Source organism: Pteronotus mesoamericanus, unplaced genomic scaffold (assembly GCF_021234165.1).
Source record: "Pteronotus mesoamericanus isolate MK-2021 breed Mesoamerican mustached bat unplaced genomic scaffold, CSHL_Meso_final contig_177, whole genome shotgun sequence".
Lineage (NCBI taxonomy): Eukaryota > Metazoa > Chordata > Mammalia > Chiroptera > Mormoopidae > Pteronotus > Pteronotus mesoamericanus.
The window spans coordinates 1,958,715-1,981,477 of NW_026555073.1; positions in this window are offsets into that span (position 1 = coordinate 1,958,715).

Sequence of the window (22,763 nt, forward strand, 5' to 3'; positions counted from 1 at the left end):
AATGTTATGTTTAACTACAGCTAATGCCCGGAAGCCCGCCTTTATATGATACCTCAACGCTACTTCCCATAATTCCATCAATGTATTTAAAAACGTTTAGTCACTTTACAAAATTCTTATTGAGTGTCTTTTATGTATAGAACATTTTATGAAGTGAGTACTTTAGAAATTTAAAGATAACTATAAAAGACTATATAAAAATATGACTGAAAGATTATTTCTACTTTATATTTTGACTTGACTACTCAATAAAAATGGACAGCTTCTTAAGTAATACTTCTCCATGATAAAAGCATGTCAACTTAAATTCCTACATTTGCATATCAGAGAAAGCCAAGATCAATCTAAGTGGAAAAAATAAAAATGAAACGACATTATGACTAACAATTCCATTTCTAGGTATTTATCTGAAGAAAGCCAAAACATAATTTTGAAAAGATTTACGCGCCTTTTTGTCCTTCGTGGCATTGTTTACAATAGCCAAGATATGGATGAACGAATAAAGGAGACGTGACACACATATACGATAAAACATTACCACAAAGAATGAAATCTTGCTATTCGTGACAACACAGAAGCACTACCATGTTAAGTGAAATGAGTCACAAAGAGAAAGACACATCTCATATGATTTCACTTAAATGTGGAATTGAGAAAACGAAATAAACAAACAAAATAGAAACAAACGCATAGATACAAGGAAGAAATGGATGGCCGCTAGATAGGACAAGGGTTGATGGGCGGATGAAAAAGGTGAAAAGGATTAAGAAGTAGGGATTTCCAGTTATAATAACAGTCCCAGGGATGTATTCCAGCACAGGGAATACACTCCATGCTATTGTCTTATTGGGGTGATCACTTCATAAGCTATACAGATGTCTCGTCACTGTGTTATATTATTGTATGTATGTATACAATACATATAATATACATACAATATACAATACATACAATACACACACATTGTATACATACATATATTGTTTACATATACAATATATAGTGTACATATAACATACAGTACATACAATATACATATAGTGTATGTATATTATTGTATTATTTATGATTTTCAATTTACAATTTAAACATTTTCTACTTAAACACTGATAAATAAAAAACATGATAATAAAAGAATAAATGCCAAGACAATGCATGGCAAAGAAAAAGACTTCCAAAAATCCCACTGTTATCATAAGGCAATACAGAGTATGAAGTCAATGACATCTTAGCGATGAAAAGAAATTGAGATCAGCCTCAAGCAGCAGGAGGCACAGATGTTTAATGTTCGTGAGGGTCTGTGTCACTTTTAGAATGGCCCTGAGTGTGCACGGCATAGTTGCCTGATACCTGCTTCAGTGTGGAATACTTACAAAATTATGAGATCATCTCCGAGTTTAACAAATAATTAAAAGGGTTAATATTGACCACCGTTGCAATAAATTCTTGTTTAGGAAGTGCAGGCATAAAGAATGCTTTCTAGTGTATCACATATTGAGTTAGCAGAGATTTAGCATATAGTCTACACAGTGATCATCAATTTCCAGAGACTGAGAGGACAAAACTCCCATGAAACTGGAATTATACTCAGTGTAACTCAATCTTTTTGATGATTCAGAAGGCACTTGAATTTCTTTTCTAGCCTCGGGTTCACTAGGTACTTATCACAGTTGTGCAGACAAATTCTCATCCTGTTTCTGGGGAAAATATTGTGGAAAAGTGAACAATTTTTATATTAGCATGTAAACATTATTGGTATACAATTCTTCATTTCATGCGGGGCATCGTACCTTGAGACATTGAGAATACCAAGAATAATATGGAACTAGAATAAATATTTGAGGTTGTCGCCAGTGCCCTGAGACAGCATTTTGAATCCTGCGGTGTTTGAAGAAAGATATGCTCTCATCTGTGTCTTGAGCCAAAAACATAGTTGAGGAATCACTGAAACCTGCAAAAGTATCGATGAAAATTTTCTGATAAACGAGAAGCTAAAGCAACTGGCTACTTAATTAGAATAGATTGCAAATGGGCATCTGTCAGACTCCTCTGCAGCGTTGTTTTGTAGCCTTGCTACTTTTCAGAAACAGGAGAAATCTCACATCTCCAGTTTACAAAGAATTTTCCAGAGCCAGTTATGAATTTATTGCCTTCGAGCTTGAAATCTACCTTTCTTTGTTGTGCATTGTGATACTGGACCTAGAATTAATAAATACTCCTACTTTTCCGCTCCACATGATGCTAAGTCATTTGTCAATAAACAGCGCTAGAGGGAGGCGCTTTAAGAAGAGCTTTATTTTCCCGGTTCCATTGCGCCCTTCACTGCTGGTTTCTATAGCATGTGCTCTGTAGCATGTGGCACTTAGTGGTACAATGTTTCCTGGCTATTTCCAGGAGTGTTCCCAAGAGTAGCTTCCCAGAAAGTCTTCCAAGAAGTTCCGTTTTGTTGTCACCCCGGTGGGTGGTCTCCTGATCACCAGCCTCAGTCTGAAGTCACCTTGTACCTGGTGGTCCCTTGCCACACCCATGGCAAGGAGGTCTGAATCTCAATTTTGGGTGGAGGACGGTGCTGGTGGGGACCTTCCAATCTCCTTTGGATGCTCTGTTCAACCCGAGAGCTAATGGCTCCTGCCTCTGTATGCTATACTTGCATATTTTTTAGTTCATTTGCACTTTAGTATTATTCTCTTGTTAGTAGTTAATAATTCTTTATATTAAGTGAAATTCCTTGATCCAATTGCAATGTTGTTTCTGTCTTCTGGATCCTTACGATATATATTCCTTTGCTCAGTATTATAAAATTTTGATTTTTTTCTCTCTCTGTATACATATTTTATTAATAGGTGCAACAACCATGAATTTTAATAACCTTGAATATAGGTAAACCATGGCAGAGAACAAAAAACAAATAGAGGCCTTATAGATATAATAACAACGTTTTAGAAATATTTTTGTGACTTTAAAGCAAGTTTCTTGTCATTTTTTTCTTCCAATGTGGTATTTACTGGTTGTATTCGTTTTCTAGGGCTGCTTTTACAAATCACCACAAACCAGTCTGCTTAAAAAAAAAAAAAAACAGAATGCTATTCTCTCACAATTCTGAAGGCTGGTCTGAATTGGCAAGGTCGGTGGGTTCTGGAAGCTGAGGGAAAAATCTGTCCATGCCTGTCTCCTGGCTTCCGGTGGTTGACAATTGTTGGCATTTGTTGGCTTGTAGAAACCTCGCTTCAGTCTCTCATTTCGCGGAATTCTCCCTGCGTTCATCTGTGTCCAATTCTTTTCTTCTGATAAGAATAAAAGTTATCAAATTACGGTCCTCCTTCATCCAAAATGACCTCACCTTAACTCAATTATATTTCCAGAAAGGTCCTGTTCACAGATACCTTGAATTAGGACTTCAGCGTTTGGGGGAATGAAATTCAACCCGTAACAGATTTCCCTCTGCCTTTTGCAGATGCAGGTCCTTCCTGTGTGCAAAATACAGCCTCCTTCTCAACTCTAAAACCAAACCATCATCGAAATAGAATTCATTCCGAAAGTGACACCTCTCATCTTCTACATCATCACATGTAACAACAGTTACAGGTGAGACGCTGGGAACGGTCCGTACTGAAGCCAAATATTTCTCCATCTGCGGACCTCCATCTGTGACACCGGGGAAAAAAGTTACCTGCCTCCCAAATACAATGGCCAAACAGACATAGATAGAGATTTCACTCGAAAATGGGAGAAGGTGAAAGGCTACAGTGGGTCGTGGCCCCCTAAGCGAGTGGTAAATGCAGCAGGAAAAATTCCATTAGGTTTAAAGGCCCGAGAAAGATCCTCCATGAGTCAACCCATCCGCGGGCCTCTGTGGCCGCAGAGCATCTGTCAGCCCCGCCCGCTCAGCCCTTAGCAACGGCGGGACCGTCTGCTGCAGCCTGTCCCCTCCTTGCAGAATCCCGCAGGTTTTACAGGTACTCCTCGTGGCCTCCTGTCTCTGTCCCCTTCAGTCTGCGATGGCAGTGCTTCTCCCAAGAGGTTTCATGGCTTCCATGAGCCCCGTGTGCCATTGATCCAGCAACATTTTCTATCCACATGCTTCGCATTGTCTCCCAAGCCCATTTTCTTATTTTTCGCAATATGGACAGACGGAACATTTTCCAAGTCATCAAGTTCTGGTTCCTTTCGTTTAACGTTTCCTTTCTGAATTTCTTTCCCCTCACAGCTGACTGTAAGCAGTGAGGAGAAACCAGGCTGCGCTTTCAATACTTTCCTTGACAACCTCCTTAGCTTACAAGTCTGACCTTCCACCTGACAGCGGAACATAATTCAGTCAGACTCTCTGTTACTTTATATTATGATCACCCTTTCCTCCAGGGTCTAATAACAGGTTCCTCATTTCTGTCTGGGACCTTAGCAGAGGCACCTGTAACATTCATTCATATTTCTAACAAAATTCTGTTCATGATGATATATATGTATATGATGATATAAATATGTATTTTGAAAGGAGTGCACCTTAACAATTCTCTGAAAGATTTTGTTTTTAGAGAGAGGGAAAGAGACGGAGAGAAACATCCATGTGTGGTTACCTCTTGTGAGCCCCTACTGGGCATGCGCACAACCCAGGCATGTGCCCTGACTGGGAATAGAACCAGCGATCCTTTGGTTTGCAGGCTGATGCCCAATCTGCTGACCCACACCAGCCAGGGCTAAATATGTATTCCTTAAGACAGTAGAAGCTTTGCAGCTCTCCTGTGTTCTTTCTGAGCCTTCTACATATTTCTGCAAGGCAATCTAAGTATTTTGTTTCATATTATTTTCATGCACATAAAAATTCTTTAGCCTCTTCCTATTATAAACAATATCATGGCAACTTTCATACTTTTAGGTACTTGTTAAAACAGGACTCTGCTCTCAATATCAGAATGTGCATTTGTTTCCTAAGCATGCCATAACACTACAAACTCGGTGGCTGAAAACAATACAAATCAATTACCTCACAATTCTGGAGGTCAGACGTTTGAAATCAAAGTATCAATAGTGCTTGTTCCTTCTGGGGGTTTGGAGGGAGACTATTCCATGCTTCTCTCCTGGCTTCTAGCGGTCACAGCAGTCGGTGCTCTTGGCTTGCAGCTGCCTTGTCACATGGCCTTCTTTCCTGTGCATCTCTGTTTCTTCGTGTCTTCTCTTTTCTTCTTATAGAGAAACTAATGATGTCGGTTTTAGGGCACACTGTAATGCAATATGATTTTATTTTAACTGTATGAAATCTGGAAAGACTCTACTTCCAAATAAGGTCCCATTCACAGGTACCCAGTTGTCTTAGTCCATTTTGCTGCTATAACAAAAATACCGTACATAGGCTTATGAACAACAAAGATTTCTTTTTCACAGTTCTGGCTTCTGGGAAATTCAAGATCAAGACAGATGCAGTGCCTGGGGACAGCTTGCTTCCCAGTTCATAGAGAGGTCTCTTTTCTCTGTCTCCTAATGTGGCAAAACAGGAGCAAAATCTCACAGGTGTCTCTTTTACAAGAGCGCTAACTCCATTAATGAGTACTCCACTCTCAGCCCCTGCTCGCCTCCCAAAGGCTCCAAACTAAATACTAACACACGGGATGCTATGGTGGGAAACATGTACATTTTGGGTGAACACAAACGTGAAGTCTATAGCACTGAGGTTAAGACTTTAATATAACTTCTGGGGAGATAAAATTCAACATCCAACACGGCTTTATATAAATGATTGTGTTGCAGCAACACACTTCTAAACCCCGACTCTTCTAAAGGACGGCGTTGCCTATACTATTGTTGAAGTTTTTCCTATTCTGAAGTTATCTTAGCCAAACTATAATATCTACTTTCATTATTTCTTAATCTCCATAGGGAATCTGGCTGGTCAGAGCCACAGCTCAGAGGCAAATATGAGAGAAAAAAAAATAATAGGGAAAGCGATAGCAAAATGATATCGGTCAGTAAAATAGGTTTTTTTGAACACTCAGGGTGCCTTAATTTAGTCACCAAGTAAAAGAAATCCATCACTATAAGTAACTGACTTTATGTATTAAATGGAATTCACTACTCAAACAACATAAAAGAAATTTTCTGCTTTTTCTACATGCAACTGGAATGATTTGTACGAATTGCCTTTTCAAAACTAGAAAATTATCTGTCTGTGATACGGTACAGAACCAGCTTTTTAAAAATCTTATTGCTAAACATTCAATTCCATTTACAAAGAGCTTCATCGCAAACATGTTTGTTTCTTTTTATGAAATCGAGGGAGATATTGTAGCGATAATAAGGTTCTCCATCTGACATCCTCTCTCTGAGCTCTCTTTAGAATCAAGGGAGCCCTTCAGCAGCTTTGTTAGCAAGATCAATTATTCATAGCAAAGACAAACCCACTTATCTGTTAGTACAGATAAGCCATTCAGAGGTATAAATGCATTCATTCTCAAGAAAGGTGGCAAATACATTCTATTGCTTTTCAAATTACTTCATGGTTAAAAAAGTAATAGCATGCCCCTTTTGCTGGGGCGGGGGGAAGAATTAACTGCCAAACATAATGGGAAATCAGGAGGTATCATAAAGGAAATCTTTCTAGAGGAAAAGCAAAGGAAATGTATAATGCTAAACTATATTATGCCCTATATGGGGGGCGGAGGTCCCAGGAAAGGAGAGGTTGGTGTCTGCAAGTCTTACTGCTGCTAAAATAAATGGCTTATTATGAGGTGGTTTTTCCCCTTGAGGGTCAAGTTTCAAAAAAATGTTTATGGATTTTTCAATACTTTTATAATGAAAATAGCTTTTTGGAGGCCCATTTGAAGTTAGATTTGAGCATTTAACATGAGGTTAAGCAAGGGACATGTGACTGACTGCTATTGATCTACGAAACTCAAATCGTCTTCCCATAGAGGCTGCCTGGTTCCATTATGCTTCAGGCTGTTGGCACCACACACGGGGCAGAGAGTTTTGAAGAGATGACAAAATGCCTCCAATTATATAATGCACTTAGAGAAAATTCATCCAAATGGTTCCTTAAAATAGTATTGAGGCTATAAAAAAGTAAATTCTGAATTTCATCTGGCTCTGCCTTGCTGGATAAAGTACTTCATACCTTGAATTATGTAGTTAATGAGTGTTTTATATGTTTTGTAAAATGCTTTGGCCAGGGTCTGCAGCCTGTGTTTCAGTACATTTTGACATGTGGTCCATGTGGAATTTTATTTAGAGATTAGCTATCTTGCGATAATTTGTTTGACCTCTAAACTGTGTTAGTGACCGAGATCTGAGACAAGCTCTCCAAGTGATTAAACAGGTAATTTCTGAACGGTTAATCTAGGCCAAAAGAGCGTCCGTAGTGACTCCTTCTTCCTGGGTTGCTAGAACATGAGACTCTTCCACAGTAGTGCCGGGGTAAATACATATAATGGATGGAAACTGCTCAGAGCATTATGGGACTGGGAAACACCCAATCAATGGTTCCTTGGAGGAGGGTCAGCAAATGGGAGTTTACGGTAGGAAAGTTGGAACCTGAGATAAAAATAGGAATCATCCCACAAAGTGAAAGGTCGCTGGTTTGATTCCCAGTCAGGGCACCTCCTTGCGTTCGGTCCGGTTGGGGCGTGTTTGAGAGGCAACCAATGGGTGTTTCTCTCCCTCACGTGCTCTTTCCCTCCCCCTCTCTCTAAAAATAAACAAATAAACAAACAAACAAATAAACAAATAAAGCTTTTAAAAAATCAGTTAACCTGAACATGCTGAGAATCTATGAACCCGTGTCTATGCATCCACATTAAGTACATTTTTTTTTTCCCAATTCCATTTACTCATTTAAGACGAATAACAGTTGGGTTTGCTTAACACACATATTTTTCTTATTTTTTTTATCTGAATAGTACCAGGCTCCATAAAATTAATTGACATGATTTATCTACGTATTCGAGTGATTGCATGAATGGATGCAAGAGAAATCTAGCCATTTCTTTTAAGTCTGTAATTAACCCCTCATTTTATGTTCCAGTTTATGCTTTGTAAGCCATAAGACTGTTTTATGTACTTCCTAGTGAAACTAAAATTAAGATAAGTATTAAAGAAATAAGTCCCACATCGTATAAAGCTCGCTCTGATATAAATATTTGCCTTATTCCCCACAGAGCTTATCTGGTCCACATTGTGCCCTGCGCGTGACTCCGGCAAGTTATGATGCATCGGTCAATCATCAGCAGAGGCAGAATATCACACACATAAAGAGTCTCCTGGGTTCTGCGTCCGATCCTTTGCTTTGTCAGTTCAGTCACGTGTCAGATCTGAACAGAATACTTGGCGTAGCTAAGACACCTCCAAAAGGCAGGGCAGTTTTCAGTTCAGTTTTTGTTTTTCTTGTTATTTTAAATTCTAATTCTGGAACCTATTAGCCAACCGCGGCCAAGAAATATCAATATTATTGCACTGAGAAGTGAGCTTGAGAGAATTAATAATTCAATAAAGATGAGAAGAGCTCCCCAGGCAAAAAGTATTTTATTGTGCTAATGATTTTTAAACGATAGGGTGATATTGGGGTGTGGTTCATAACTCTAGCAGAACCTTTGCACAAAACTCACGGGCTCCAGGGACAGCTAAGCCCGCCCCATGTGTTTTTGTTCACTAGCTCGGTATGACCTGGAGACATCGGCTTTGTATTAATAACTATTGGAAGGCAGTCTGGCGTTGGGGCATTGCCTGAAATTCCTCTGATGACTAAACCCTTCCCCTAGTTAGGCCTCCGATTTGTCCCTCACAGGCCAAGTTCAGCCATTGGACTTTCCATATATGCTCCTATTGAAATGAATCGTTTGAAGTGGAGAGAATAAGAAGATTAAATTCATGGCAGTAAAAGGAGTGACAATCCAATTCAATAGCTCAAAAGAAGCTCCCATTTTCGATGTGCTAAATATGCCTCCCCACTTCACAACCGCTTTAAAACTCGCCATGGTTATTTTAACAGTGAAAACATTCTCTACAAACATCTCTCAAACTGCTTTGGAGCATTTATAGGGATATGGAAACTTTCATTACTACTTCCTTTAAAGCTTTGAAATACTCAGAAGAAGTAAACACTTTGAGGAAAGTTGACCAGCCTGCTTCTCATTTTACTGTGGATAAAGAGAGCATATCGCGGTCAGAGTTTTTATGTGTTCATTTGTTCATTTCAATCAGAAGTTTGATTCAATATTATTACAATAACGAGCATTAGACACTTTAGAGAAATTAGTAATTGGGTGGGGTAAATTCCTGCTGCTCGCCTGTTCTACTCTCTCTAATTGGGTACCAAATGCAGCAAACTGTGTATTATTGGCATTTAATTGAACAGGACCTCATAGCTACATTGTAAAGATATTCAATGCTTGTAATGATTTTGCGACAAGGATTCGGGTACAACTGATGTATTATGGGAGCACTCCAAGGCAAATCATCAAGGGGAGAGACAGGACACAGAAGGATCCAAGAAAGGCTGCCATTTCAAGTGGAGTCAGGGATTCAACTCAATATGTCTGCAGCCAGCTTTCATGAACTTCAGGCTTAAATTCGTAGAACTGGCCCACTTACAAGGGCTCATTTTAAGATGTTATTTATTTAGAGAGAGGGGGAGGGAAGGAGAGAGAGAGAAACACTCACGTGTGGTTGCCTCTCACGTGCCCCCTACTGGGGACCTGGCCTGCAGACCAGGCCTGTGCCATGACTGGGACTCGAACCAGCGACTCTCTGGTTTGCAGGCTGACGCTCAATCCACTGGGCCAAACCAGCCAAGACGAATCTCCTTATTTTTAATTTTCACTGTGCCCCATATATCATGTAGTCAGCCCAGCCCCACAGTTTTGTTTTGTGTTTTCTATCTCCAGACAGAGATGCTGATGACATAGACCTTGTACTCTCGCTTTTGTTGGTATTTAGTTGCAGGCAGTAGATCCAGTCCTTCAGGGCGAGCTCTAACATTCGCTGGTCCAAATCTTTGGCACAAAACTTGCTAAAAAGCTGAGAGATGGCACATGGATTTAGATGAGACACCAATGGTATTACCTATGTATTGTTGGACCTTTGGGTCATGTCATATCGCGACATTTTCTCTCTGCCAATACGGACCTGGAGAACTGTGTCTTTTTCACAGTGGATAGAGAGAGAGACCATCAGACTAAAACTAGCTCAAGTTCCACATATTTTTAAATGTTTAGTTCTTTATTTTAATTAATCTCTCATCTGCCTGCATTTATTCAATAGTTAGTGTCCCCCCATTGTTACTGGAACCCAATGTTTTGCCTTGAGTCCACCTGTCTGGGTCCTTGGCCCAAAGAAATTCACGAAAGAGAGTTTAAAGTATAAAAAGAGAAAGACATTGTAATATTGGCTGAGTATCTGAAAAATTCCAAAGAGCAGACTGCATCCAACATGAATGGGTAAGACATAGGTATGAGTAATGTGTGAAGCTCTCCAGTGTGCGAATAATATTGAGAACCATTGAGTTACATTCTCAAATACGTTTCAGGACAATTTAGTTTCAAGTATGTATAAATAAAGTATGTGGGGGAAAAGGTTAACACTCTTAAAAATGTATATTAACAGCCGGAAATGTCTTAACATTATAGCCTCTGATATGCTTATCATGTGATTCATTACCGAATGTAAGAATATAGATTCCACGCTACAGAAGACATCTGTACTACAGTAAAAAATCATTATATTCTTACTGAAGAATCATATCTTCTCTATATTCATGTTCTTCTCTCTTTTGTGATCATAGAATTGTGTGCACATCAATAAGACAATCATTTCCTAAAACAAGCTTTTACAAGTTAATAAATGATCTATTTAAAGTACTCTCGATCCTCTCATTATCGCAGAGTTTAAAAACCATACCAGAGAAACCGTTATAAAATGATGGTGTACAATTTCATGTTCCACAATGAGGAAACCTGTTACTTACAGGAAAAGGAATTAACCATTGTGTCATTCAGAAGTTTTTACAATTAAAAGTTTTATTCCTGGAGGAACTGCAAGACAATTAAATGAAATGCTAACAACAAATTAAATGCTTTATAGGTCAGTCATCCCATTAGGTCTCTTTAGGGAAGCCGTTCACATATAAAGCGTGCCATAACCTATTTGCATAATGATTCTCTTCTAACTGTTCCTTCTGCTCTTTTATGGTATGTTGTTTATACTGACGCATGACTAATATAGGAGAGATGTAAAGGATGTAAAAGCTGCTATGTGAGGCAGATAAAATTTGCAGAATCCAAGCATAGCAAACTAAGCATATTAAAACTGACAATCCTTAAAAGCCATAGATGTGATTTGATATAAAACACATTAAGATAGGCAAGGAAAAGCAGAGGGGTGAAGTAGTGATATAAGTAATTTAGACTAAAAAACAAACAAACAAACAAAAAACAAAACCTCCTATGGAGAAAATTAGCATTTGGTTGCCTGATTTTTATATTTTTCATCTATATAACTTGAATGAAGTTTGGATTGTTCAACTCTTCCCTTCGTTTCGTGTAGCATAGGTAGCATGTATAAATGTAGAGATTTTTGTTAGGCAACAATAATATAGTTTATGGTAAAAAGAAAAAATATATTACTTTTACCTATATAACTGGCCTTTTCTGTTACATTTATTCTAAAAGAGAAAGAAATTAATATTGTAATATCTTGGTACGTGCCATGTGCCCACCTGAGTTCATTTATCTTTGAGCTTCTAATTTCTCAATCACTAAGCAATGCAGGAAAGGTCGATCAGAAGACTGAATAATCAAAACGTGCATTTCTTCTATTGACTTGTATATACATTCATTATATATATGTATATATATTACATACATAATATAAATATAAGAGTGTATCTCATAGAGGACATTCTTTTAATACAGGTACATTTTGTTTTATATTTTGCATTCAACTAGTTAAATTTACTTTATAGATTTAAATTGTCCAACGTAATCTTTGCTATCAATTCCATGGTTCTGTTGATAAGCCAAGGGGATTCTCTAAATCAAAGAAATAGACTCTTGCATATATACTTCCAGGAGACTTTTAAAAGAAAAGATTTTATTCATTTGTTTTTACAGAGAGGGGAAGGGAGGGAGAAAGAGGGAAAGAAACATCCATGCGTGGTTGCCTCTCAAGCGCCCCCTACTGGGGACCTGGCCCCCAACCCAGGCCTGTGCCCTGACGGGGAATCGAACCAGCGACCCTTTGATTCGCAGGCTGGTGCTCAAGCCACTGAGCGACACCAGTCAGGGCACCAGAAGACTTGTTATTGCATAGATTTTAAGGTGTACAACTTGATAACCTGATATACAAATACTGTGGAATAATCAAGCTAATTAACATCTTCATCATCTCATATGTGGTGAAAATGTCACTGGAATTTAAAAGGAATTGCAGTAAATCTATAGGTGGCTTTGGGTAGTATGGGCATTTTCACAATACTAATTCTTTCAGTTAACAAGCACGAGGTATCATTCTTTTGTGCCTTCTTCAATTTTTCATCACTGTTTTATAGTTTTCAGTGTACAGATTGTTAACCTCTTTGGTTAAATTTATTCATATTTTATTGTTTTTGATGCTATTATAAATAGGATTTCTCTTTCAAATGATTTGTTAGTATTTAGAAAAAAATAACTAAATTTTATATACTGGTATTATGTCTTGCAACTTTACTGAATTTTTTTATTACTTCTAAGAGTTTTACAGTTGATTCTTTATGGTATTCTACATATATGATCAGTCGTCTGCAGAAGAAACAATATTACTTCTTTTATTCCAATTTGAATGCTTTTTATTTCTTTATATTGTCTGATTCTTCTGGCCAGGATTTCTAGTACAACATTGAATAGAAGTGGCAGAAGTGATCATTCTTGTTCTGTTCCTAATCTTAGAGGACAAGCTTTGTTGAGTAAAGTATTCTTTTTCGGTAGTTTTTTTTTTTTTTTCCTTTCAGCATGAGAAATTTATCATCCCACTCTCACCTGACATACAAAGTTTCTTCTGAGAAATTCACTTAGGGTATTATTGGTATTCCTTTTAATGTTACATGTTTCTTTTTTCATTTCTTCAAAATTTTATATGTCAGTAACTGCTGTCATATGAGGAGGGACCCCCCCCAAGACAGAATTACCTTCTGGAGGACAGGCCCCCATAGTCCAGGCTTCCCCCGCTAGGTGAGTGCTTTAGGAGCCCATCTGGATCCATGCACCAGCTGGCGTTGTTGTGAGAGGCTGCATTCGGCTTCAGTGAATTTTTTTGAAGACTCTTGCAATGCATTTGCCCGTTTTATGATGGGTGATTGATGAACGCACTTGCCCACACCTCACTGAGTGTTCAGCAGTTTTTGACCAAAAAGAGCATGACCCCCGAGCCCTTACCCTCCCTACTTACCCCATATCACCCCAAGTGACATTTTTGTTTGTTTCCCTGGATGAAAAAAGGCCTCCAAGGGAAATGTTTTGCTGATGTGGAAGAGGTGAGACAAAAAAACAGCAGTAGCACTAAAAGGCAACAAAATCTATGAGTTCAAACACTGTTTTGAGCAGTGGAAGAAACGTCTCAATAGGTGTATTGCAGCCAATGGAGAGTCTTTTGAAGGTGACTGAAGCTTAAACAGGTAGGAATAAATACACATTTTTTAAATAGATTCTGTTTTGGGTCTCCCTTCACATGCATCTGAAGATTTACTGATGTTCAGCATATTTGAGGTTCCTTGGACATGATATATCTGAATGCCCATTTTCTTCCCCAAATTTGGGTGGTTTTCTCTCATTATTTCTTTAAATAAGCTTTCTGGTCCTGTCTATTTCTTTGTCCCTTCTGAGATGCTCATAATCCTTATCTTGTGTGTTGTATTGCTTGATGGTTTTCTATAAGTCACCTAGGCATTCCTTACTATTTTTCATTTTTTTGTTCCTTTGACCGGATTCTTTCAAATAGTCTCATCATCTACTTTCAGTCTGCATGTTCTTTCTTATACTTATCAAGTCTGTTGTCGATGCTCTCTACTGAAATGTTCAGTTCAATGATTGTATTCTTTATCTCTAGGATCACTATTTGGTCTCTTTTTTGGTTGCTCTTTCTCTGCTGAACATCTCATTTTGTTCATGTGTGATTTTCTCGATTTTGTTTAGTTGTCTCTAAGTGTTTTTTCATAGTTCACTGAGCTTCTTTAAGGTAGTTATTTTGCATTGTTTTCCAGGCAAAGTATAGATCTTTATTTTGGAGGGTGTCATCGCTGGAGCTTTATTGTATATCTTTTGTGGTGCTCTATTTCCTTGATTCTTGATTCTCCTTCAAGCCTTGCATTTCTCTCTTTGCATTTGAAGATGCAGTCTGCTTGTCCAGGCAGCTCAGTTGTAGATTTGGAGGGTCATTCAGGCCTTTCCTCTAGACGCAGCTGCCCCGTTCTGCCTTTTCCATCTTGAGCAGGAGAAGCCTTTGGTTCATTTAACTTATCTCAGTCACACGAATTCAGATCTGGTGTTTACAGCCTCCCATTTTCCCAAGCGTCCTAAAGTGTTCAAGATCAGGTGACTTCTTCCGATCCTGTAGAGTCCAGCCAGCGACTGATATCCATATGATGTCTGTGGGTTTTTGTATGTGCCCTATGGAGAGCCTTGGGCTTACCGTCTGCGGCAGCTTGCATGGGCTGTCTGGGCAAATGCGCATGTTGTCTGGGCCGGCTGGCGTGCACCTATGTAGTGGTGGGGGTGCATGTTGGCCACTTGGGTGGGAAGTTGCAAGTGAGGAATCTTTTTTTAAAAGACTTATTATTTATTTATTTTTTAGAGAGAGGGGGAGGGAGGGAGAAAGACAGGGAGAGAAACATCCATGTGTGGTTGCCTCTCGCGCACCCCCTACTGGAGACCTGGCCCGCAACCCAGGCTTGTGCCCTGACTGGGAATCGAACCGGTGACCCTTAGGTTCACAGGCTGGCACTCAATCCACTGAGCCACACCAGCCAGGGCACAAGTGAGTCATGCTATTGGATTCCCAGTGGACTTCATAGGCCAGCTAATAGGATCTGTGGCTGGATTTTGAGGGCTGTGCATTGATTACAATGAACCCCTGACTCTTTTGCACGATCTTACGTCCCCTCGGATGCCCCGGGCGTGTTGATCCCCTCCAGGAAGGGATCATTTTTATAAGATTCTGCAGAAGCGGCCTCATGAGCAATGCCCTGCAGTGCTGAGGAAGCCAGGCACTAACTCTCGTATCGCTTTCCCTCATGACAGGCTTGAAGCCGTGTCTCTTGACACAGAGCTGCACTGTCTTACAGAAGGAATTTTATGGCTAAGCTGGAACTTTTTTTACCCTCTTCAATGTGTCCATTCCCAGAAATTTTGCTCAAACATGGTACTTAAATCTCTCTATAGTTCTCTAGGCTCTCAATAAAAGTATGCCCATCCACCGAAGGGTGTCAAAATCAGTGTTTCTTTGGAGGTGTGTGGCCCAAATGTTCGTACAAATACACTGCGCCTGGTAGAGCAGATAACACAGACGGGCCGAATCAAATCCATAACAGGGGTGCGTTATGAAACCAGTTCCCTAGAAATAAATAATACAAGAATAAGAAAATAAATATTTGTAGAATTTATTTGCTTCTGGGTTGTAAATACTCTTACGATGCCCAATTTTAAGTTATCAGTGTAATAGCATCAAGGTAACACTGGGAAAAATATGTGCAAAATCCGGTCTCATTGGCAGATACGAGCTGACTACTCTTTACCAGAGATACGTTTGGGAGAACAAGGAGGTGATTTGGTCCAGACGGAGTTGGTTTTCAGGGGGCCAGCAATATGTACATTTATTGCTACTATTTAAAAATGAAATTTAAAAATTACTTAAAATATGAGTCTCTAAAATTCTCTTACAAAGTAAGAAAAATGGTCTTAATTCACACACAGAAAATAGAGGTTAAAACTGCATTGCTTCACCTAGTGCCTCACTGGTCCTCACTATTCCCATAACAACAAGACTGTCAGTTGTCATTTATATACTCATATACAACCCACATTTTCACTACTTCCCTGGCCCCGGAACTTATTTGGGTTGGAGATCAAAACCTTAAACTGATTGGTTGCGTTAACACTTTCCTGGACCAGTGTGCAGCATTTCAATTTTAAATAACTTTTCTAATCTTGACATGTATTGGTAGTTAAAAGAATAACTGCAGTGTCTCCTCTATTTCCTTTTTGTCTTATTTGTTTTTTTAAATTTTCTATAAAGTTCACAATACAATCCTCAGGGCCTGTAATTTAAAAGGTCTAACCTTATCTGATGGAGCTTAAGAAGGAGTCTGAGACGGCATTGTGGCAGCTGTTTACACAACACCGTATTTTTTTTTTTTTAGGTCCGTTATCTTTTTCTTTGTTTTGCTTAGTTGAAATTAGTGATTTTGATGTTTCAGTTGCTATTAGCTGTTTTGGAATAGCTATCAAAATTCTAATTAGTTTTGTGAGGTCAGAAAGATTTTTAAATTTGGGCAGAGGTTCTCTGAGTATTTACTACCATGGAGTAAATTGTCACATATTGACTAATAATTTGTTTAATTGAAAATAGTTGAGCTGACAATATAATTATTTTTCTCTGTTATATAGAGTAGCATAATACTGTAAATTTATTTTTTTAAAAGATTTTATTTATTTATTTTTAGAGAGGAGAAGGGAGGGAGAGAGGGAGAGAAACATCCAGGTGGGGTTGCCTCTCGTGCGCCCCCTGCTGGGGACCCAGTCCGCAACCCAGGCCTGTGCCCTGACTGGGAATTGAACCAGACACCCTTTGGTTCATAGGCCAGTGCTCAATCCACTGAGCCACACCAGCCAGGGCTAAATTTATTTCTTTGTTCAAGGTATAAATGATTTGTAAAAGCCTGAGATATCAATGTTAGATGGTATAATCTTAAACAAATAAATGATTTTGGAAAATTATTCCTGGAATTCCAAAGGCATGATAGATATTTAAATCTTGTTTTTTAAATATTAAGCATTAAATAAAGGTGTAGTATAGTGTTGGTGCAACAATGGAACCAGAGAATACTGAGTTCTAATCTTATATCTCCTAATTCCTAGCCGAGATGTTTTGGACAAATGACTTATATGTGCCTTATTTCCTTCATTGCTAAAATGGACAATGTAATAGCACTTGACCTCTTTGCTTATTGTGAAGGTTACAGGCTATAATATAGGCAAATTTGGTATTATAGAACTCGGGTTGTAGTCAACTCTCAATAATAGTAATTATTATTAGTGTAAAGTAGTATAAGAATTTAATAGGTCTAGAGAAGCAACTTTTCTACACTGTCTATAGAAAATAGTGGAATTAAAGATATTTCTTTAATATTCTAAGATAGTCGCTCTTTACCATAACTGTACAGAAGAATTACCATAAAATTATACTCCTCAGACCACTTCTTAAGAGATTCTGATTTAATTTGTCTGGGGATAAGGCAAGATCCTCAGAATTTTTTAAAAAATTCCTCAGATAATAGAAATGTGAAGCCAGGAATCAGAACCGTATGTTATGTAGACCATCTGCTTATGTAAATTATCGATCGTGAGAATTCAAATGCATTTTGTTAGATAAAATGTAGGTTCTCAACTGTATACTTGTGATTATTAGAGTGGACATTTGACAGCCACACGACATTGCAGTTTCATGTGCTTGCATTCAACTCTGAAAGCTCCATGACTGGCATTGATTTGTCCTGGTATCGGCACATTGATTCAGGGGAAGGAAAGGGGAAGTTTGCCCTCAGAACCGCAGAAGTGGAGCCCAGCAATCTATACAATATCTTCATGACAATAGGCATTATTTTTCCCAGCTTGTGTTCCTATAACACTCTGGCAGATAGATAAGTACACACGCGTGCACGCACACACACAGAGTGGGTTCTTCATGGGCCGTCTCATTTTACGTCACCCTGCCCCTCAGAAGACAGATGAAGCTACTCAAACCTTATTCCAATCTCAGTGAAAGGCTCAGTGCCCGACCTAGGACTTCTGTCAATTCCAATGGGTATTGCTTTTTCAGGATCGCTCTGATTGCTTCAAAATATTAATCCACATTTCTTAGTTTTGGGACATGGCCATCTCTCTACCTTGGTTTTGACTGATAATTGCAACAGAATTATGAATTTTACATTCAGGGACAATCTCTTTATTGCAGCTCCTAACATCACACGTAACGCTCAAATTAGAACTTATACCTCTCAGTGTTCGTGCAAGATCTAGTTGAGTTTATTGTTTACCCGGGTTTATTGTTTTCGCTTCTGCCCTTCCCTTTAGTGTATCTGATTTTGGCTATACAGGGAATGGAGATCTGCAAATGTTTAGTCTTCTTATTTACCTCAAAGGAGATATTAGTGTAAGTCAGTGTTCCCATCCAAAGAATAAAAAAGAGAGGTAATTACTCATAGTTGTGGAGTAGACATGTGCAAGCCATGCTACACGCTGATTATATTGATGAGTTGGAGACACAGGAGCCTAAATAAATTGGGCAGGGTGGTCAGCACGTAGCAGTTCAAACTCTCAGTTAATAAACTACCCGGAGGTGAGAAAAGGAACATTTTTATCCTCTATGACTTGACTATTTCATGGAGCTGACAAATAGAGAAAATTAGTGCAACCTAAAGTCGGTTCTTGGGAAATATTAATAAAATTGATACAATTTATCTTGAGCTGACGAAGAGAAAAAAGAGAAGACTCAAAGTATTAAAAATAAGAATTCAAAAGGGGAAATAGCTATCAAGCTTAAGAACTAAAAATAACTGTAACTGAATACTATGAACAATAATGTGTGCAGAAATTTGAAATCAAATAAGACCACATTTTAAGGTTTTGGGTGCACCTGAATTTGGGGACAACATTGTTTAATTCCCTGCAGACATAACACAGGATTTCTGTTTTGTGTAATTAAAATGTTCTCAAATAACCCATGATGATTGTTGACTACCATAAAAACCTTCCAACTGTGCGCCTGAGACAGAGGGATTGTATGTGAGTTGTACCTCAATAAATCCCTTAAAAATTAAAAGTTTGTAAATGGCCCTGGCTGCTATGGCTCAGTGGATTGAGTGCCGGCCTGCAAACTGAAAAGTCGCAAGTTCGATTCCCAGTCAGGGCACAGGCCTGGGTGGCGGGCCAGGTCCTCAATTGGGGGCACGTGAAGGGCAACCACACATGGATGGTTCTCTCCCTCTCTTCCTCCCTCTCTTCCTCTTTCTCTAAACAATAAATAAAATCTTTAAAAATGTAAATAAAAGTTCGCAAACATGAATTTCTTAGGTTTTATATATATTTTTACCATTTTTTGTCATTCTTATTGATTCTTCTATTCCTGCAGTTCCATCTGTTATGTTTCGTTTCTGCCTAAAAAATGTTCTTTAACATTTCTGGTTTTGCAGATCTCTGGGCAATGTTATCTTAATTTTCATTGTCTGAAAAAGCATTTCTTCTGCTTTTATACATGAAAGATATTTTCATTGGCTACAGAATTTTGCACTGAGTAATTTTTTTAATTCTATAAGGATGCCTCTCTATTGTCTTCTGACGTGTAGTTTCTGACAAGAAGCCTCATTTCCTTTACATAGACTCCACCCTTATGAACTAATTGTCTTGCAAAGCCCCACCTCCAAATACCATTACTTAGTGAACACTGGAGGAACCCAAATGTTCAGTCTATAGCATGGACCAATTTATTTGTTGCACATATTTGTTTATTTAAGTTATGTCTACTACATTTATACTAAGGAAAAGCAGGTATCACAAGGCAAAATTAAAATAAATTAGGCCAAACCTCCCTCTTTACTCAATTATCCAAATCTAGCCACAGATTAAGCCATGAAGTATAAAGTATTAGTGTATATTAGCCTTCATTTAAAAGGATAATGTTTACAAAGTGACCAGGATGGATTTCTATTCACATGTGCTGGTATAGGTGTAAAATGAGAATTATCTTTCTGTGAATAATAGTAAGAGCTCAGTCTGCGAGAGCTGCCTAAATAGGACATACCCATCTCAATTCAAGGTTAATTCTTTTACATATCTAACAGGTGACGCAGTTTAGAGCAGATTTATTCCATAATAAGTCTACCCTCACTGGCAATGCACAGTAAATATCCTCATTAAGAACGTAGCATACACATGATAATAAACAGAGAAAGTTAAGAGGTAGTCACTCCCCCCAGTTTTTTGATTGTGCTCTTCTTATCTTGGGCGTTTAAAAAATCAATTTGAGAAGCCGGTTGCAGATGAGGTCGGATGAGGAGAGGAACTGATGGTGAGTCCAGAGGCCAGAGGGCACAGAAGCCTGACCCAGAGAGAGGCGGTCGCTGTTGCTCCCTCTACATTGTTGCGCGCGGCTTGTTAACTGAGGCCAATGGAAAAGTAAAAAGTGCAGCGCTTTGGTGAGAGCAGATAATTAACCCTCCCTAACCTCTATTATCTTTATGTTTAGGTTAGAATCAGTTGCCAATAACAGATGGAGGATTGATGGTAGCAATTTTGTCTTCAGGTGTAATTAACAGGCCAGATGCAGGCTCTGAAAGTAAGAAGGGCGAAAAGATGACTAATGGTGAGAAATTACCATCCAAACATGTGTGCAGAGAGAAAACCTTGGGGATATTTCCTGTGTTGGAATGGCTTCAACCATTCCCATGCTCCACATTCAGAGCAAGCATGATGAGGAAATTTCAATCGGCCTAAAAGAAGAGATCTAATCCTGCAAACTAAGTACTGCTAAGTACTGCGGAAAAGAAATTTGCTGAAAGTATTCATTGTTATGCATTGATTCTGTACCGGGATATAGTCAATTAAGTTTGGACTAAATATAATTGGAAAAAACATTCAAGACAATGAAAACAGTGTACCGTTCCTGCAAAAATAGGTTAGCTATGAAAAAAGACCAAAAAAATTGATTTAAATTCATTTATACTAAAGCACCAAAATTATACTCTGAACGTCTTCTCTAATCTGTTGCCTCTTAATTTTGGCCAATGGCAATGTAGGCAAATGTCTTTTCTGCTGATTTCTGTGCATGTGCGTATTTGTGTATGTGTGTGTTTATGGTAATATAAGAGGTATGCTTACAAATATATTTTATAAATGTAAGTAAATTGCAACTGGTCAAATCTCTGCCCCAGGTGAACGAGGAACCGTGCATCCACCTAGAGATCTCCAAAAATTATTCAACTCACCAGGCTACTTGTGCTGAGTTGATTCTACTCAGAGACATACCAGCCACAAAACATCGGCCTTTTTCTCTGAAAGTGCCACTGTCTCATAAGAATCAGCAGGTTCAGGCTTGACAGAAGATTTGAATTATCTGAAGAGTTTATCAGTTCTGTCCTTCAGTAATATTTTCCGTACAGTCTCTCCTGCACTTTCTGTCCCTGAGAAAACCTGTTCTCATTTTAATTTCTTTGCGAGTCATGAACATCTATTGAATTCTAGATTGGGGAATAAAATCTAAAAGACCTATTTTGGGGGCCATCTCAAATGGTTGCTAGTGAAAAGATATAAACTATGCTGTCCAGAAGGTATCCAGCCATGTACTATGAAAAATGGAGACATTTATTGAAGAAGATACAAGAAACATTGTCCATAGGACAATGACGCCTCCGTCTCCTTCCAAGCAGGCACCTTGGGACCTCACACAGTTCTCCCAGTCGCCATCAGCTGCTCTGTTGGATTTTCCTGAATCTTATCAACAGTCTGAAATCCCTTTCCTTTCAAAGGTGATTTTAGTTTTGGGAAAAGCCAGACGTTGCCGGGCACCCAATCTGGGCTTTGTGGGGGCTGAGTCACCTGAGAGATTTGAGGTTTCACCAAAAAACTCTGCACAGGTCATAATGCATGAGCGGGTGCATGGTCGTGATGAAGCTGCCAATCAACAGTTGTCCGTGGCTGGGGGCCTCTGACTCATCCGAATACTTTTGTTACTGCGGAATGAGCGGCCAGAAGGCAAATGAAGGCAGGGCCTAGCCGTTGGGATCTAACAGAGAACTTAGTCCGGGGGCCAAAAGCGAAAGCCCAGCCGCTGGCCCTGCGATCCTGGGCCTGGTCCGACACGGCTGCCGGGCGCCCCAACAACAAGGGAAACTGCGGCGGAGCAGGAGGGGGCCTTGAAAGTCTGTGTGCACCTCCCCGCGGGCCGGGAAGGGAAACCTGGGCCCTGCGGGCCCCGCCCAAGGCCGGGAAGGGGGAGGGGAGGGGCCCGCGGTGCCCGGACAAGCCCCTCAGCAGCGTTGGGTCACCGCCTGCCCGCACCCCGTGCAAGATGAGCAAACGGAGTCTGGAGCCAGCCAAGGACTCGGGCTAACGGGCCGCGCCCGCACCTGCGTTTGGGTGGGCACGTCCCCTGGGGGGGAGCTGGCACCTCCTTCACCGGACAGTCCACAGGCCACTCCCTCCCCCATCCCACCAAGTGTGTAAGTCCTCCGAACAAAGGAGTCTCCTCTCTGGGCCTCTTCTCTTGGCCTCGTGGCTCCCTTGTCACACAGGGGACCCTTGGCCAGCCGGCCTCTGGCTGGGCCTGGGCCACCTCTTTTAGACACGCGGCTTCTGGCCACTTGGCCTTTGGTTACCTGCGCGCTGCCCGCCTGGCCACTGGCCACCCTTGCTTTGCCTTCCTGTTAGAACTTAGCACTATAACCTTTGCTTGCACGCTAGTGGGCTCGCTGGCCTGTAATCCTTTACTGGGTTGGCAAAAAGAACTGGGTTTCTGGGAGTTTCTCCCATGTAACACTT